Raw genomic sequence first — 2,985 nt, 5'->3', positions numbered from 1 at the left:
TTTTAGTAGAGACGGGGTTTCACCATGTTGACCAGGATGGTCTCGATCTCTTGACCTCGTGATCCACCCACCTCGGCCTCCCAAAGTGCTGGGATTACAGGCTTGAGCCACTGCGCCCGGCCGTGCTCAAGTTTTAAGATCTCCATATGGCTTGATCTTTTAAATCTAGCCTTGCAATCTTTGCCTCCTGACAGAAATATTTAGCCTACTGATAGATACTTTATAGTTTTATCCTGTTTGTTTTTCCACACCTTTTTCCATTTCTCACTTTGCTTTGATTATAGGTTTTTTTCTCTCTTCCCATGTTTCTCTCTCTGCTAGTTTGGAAACTAGGTACTCTATTTTTATTCTTTTAGTGGTTGATCTTAAAATTTTAACATGCATTCTTAATGTATAAAAGTCATAGGTTAATCAGTATTTCTACCTTCCTCTTGAATAATGCAAGGACCTTTTGTTGACAGCTGTTGTGAGACCTCGGCTTATTTTAAAAGAATTTAAACAAGATACGCAGCAAAGGAGATGCAACATAGAGTACTTTATTGCAAAGGAGAAAGAATATTTGGAAAGTTAAATGCACAATACGCGGTACACCTGAGAGAGAGAATTCAGGGCCAGCTACTCATAAGGATGAGACAGCAAAGACTGGCACCAGGGAGACTCCCTTTATGGGAGTCTTACCTGATTATTCATAAAGAAGTGGGAACAGGTGCTACTAGTAAGTATGTTCTGGATGGTCCTGTGAGTGCACATGTGCATTAGCTGTATGTTCATACAATGCTTGTTGTTTATACAATGCTTGTTGTACATGCTTGTATATGCTTTTCATACATGTCGCTTGTCTTGTTCGCATCTTAAATCTCCAACCAGGGCTCTCTTTTTTACTATTAAAATGAGTTAAGGGTAAGTCTGAAGACAGGTAAAATCAAAATATGCATGCTCTCTGCAGGGTAAATTCTCTACTGAAGATAGCTTTTCTTGAATGAGCTTAACTGTATGTCAGTGCTGAGGCTTATTGCATTGATCATACAGTCAACACAGTTGCTGCATTCTGAGGACATGGTTACTTCCTTGATTACCTATCCTGCCTCCCTTTCAATGCTCTCATTTCATCCACTACCTTTTAACACATATGCGATTTTTGTCTTGACTTCATTTCTATCTTTGTTTTCAAATCCTCCATATGGCTGGGCGCCATGGCTCACGCCTGTAATCCAGCACTTTGAGAGGCTGGATCACGAGGTCAAGAGATCAAGACCATCCTGGCCAACATGCTGAAACCCCGTCTGTACTAAAAATACAAAAATTAGCTGGGCATGGTGGCGCGTGGCTGTAGTCCTCGCTGCTTGAGAGGCTGAGACAGGAGAATTGCTTGAACCCAGGAGGCAGAGGTTGCAGTGAACTGAGATTGTGCCACTGCACTCCAGCCTGGTGCCTGGTGACAGAGCAAGACTCTGTCTCAAAAAAAAATTCCTCCATATTAGACTTAATTCTATCTACAGTTAGTATTTTCAAATATACAACATTTTTATTCTTAGAGTCCATGTCTCACTGTCACCTAGGCTGTCCTGGGCTCAACTGATCCTCCCTCCTGCCTCAGCCTCCCAAGTAGCTGGGACCACAGGCATGCATCATCATACCTGGCTAGTTTTGTAATTTTTTGTAGAGATGGGGTCTCACCAGGTTGCCCAGGCTGGTCTTGAACTCCTGGGCTCAAGCAGTCTTCCCACCTCAGCCTCCCATGCCTGACATCATTCCTTGTATCTCAGTTCTGATATCATTTCTTTAAATGTAGATCCTTTTAAAGCTCCTTTAGGGAAATATGATGTTTTGCGTTTTGCTCATCTGAAAATGTCTATTTTTATTCTAATTCTTGAAAGATAGTTCGGATAGAAACACAATTTGCGGTTAACATTTATCATCTCTCACAATTTTGAAAATGAGCCATCTCTGCACACTTCTTCCACATCTGGGATCCCACTCAACCCTGTATTCTTATCTCTATTACTATACTGATCTGTCTCTATGTACTTTTGTATCCCAACTAGACTGAGAGATCTGAGGAAAAGAGGCCACGTGTTTCTGCATCTCTGATTTGCCATTGTCCAGCACACTACCAGGCACATAGTAGCTGCACAGTAATTGTAGATTGACTTAATTACAAATAATCTTAGACTTGAACTGTCACCTTACCAATACTATATTCTTTCTTTCTTTCTTTTAATTTTAGCCACAAGATTACAATGCTATATTTTCTATGGTTCCTCTTGTGGCAGAAAACATGAATCTTCAGAAAAGATTTTTCCATATTTATCAATCACACCAAAGTATTTATTAAGGGCACAATGAATAAGGCAATGGGATGGGTACAGTGAACAAACAGAAGTACCCCGACCCTGAAGGACACAGTTTAAGAAAACAGATATGCAGGCTGGGCACAGTGGCTATGCATGTAATTCCAGCACTTTGAGAGGCCAAAGTGGGCAGACTGCCTGACCCTAGGAGTTTGAGACCAGCCAAGGCAACCTGGTCTATACAAAAAATTTTTTAATTAGCTGGTTAGTGGTCCCAGCTACTTGGGAAGCTGAGGCAAAAGGACTGCTTCTGGCAGTGGTGAGAAGGGGGACAGTGTGGGGACAGATGTTGCAGGGAGCCAAGATTGCACCACTACACTCCAGCCTGGGTGACAGAAAAAAACCTAGTGTCAAAAAGAAAAAGAAAAGGAAAGAGAAAGAAGAAAGAAAGAGCCCAGATTTTAGCGCCGGGAATCAACAAGTTGGACGTCCATTCAGAAACCCAACTATAAAGACAGTAATTATAAAGACCACAGATGGATAAATCTATAACGAAGGTAATAAACCAGCCTAAAAAGGCTGAGAATACCCAAAATCAGAACGCCTCTCCCTCTACAGGGGATCACAGTTCCTCATCAGCAACGGAACAAGGCCTGATGGAGAAAGACTGTGTTCCATTATCAGAAGCAGGCTT

This window comes from Cebus imitator, unplaced genomic scaffold (assembly GCF_001604975.1).
Source record: "Cebus imitator isolate Cc_AM_T3 unplaced genomic scaffold, Cebus_imitator-1.0 Scaffold1124, whole genome shotgun sequence".
NCBI classification, from domain to species: domain Eukaryota; kingdom Metazoa; phylum Chordata; class Mammalia; order Primates; family Cebidae; genus Cebus; species Cebus imitator.
The sequence above is the reverse complement of the archived record's forward strand: the minus strand, read 5'-3'. Positions refer to the sequence as shown.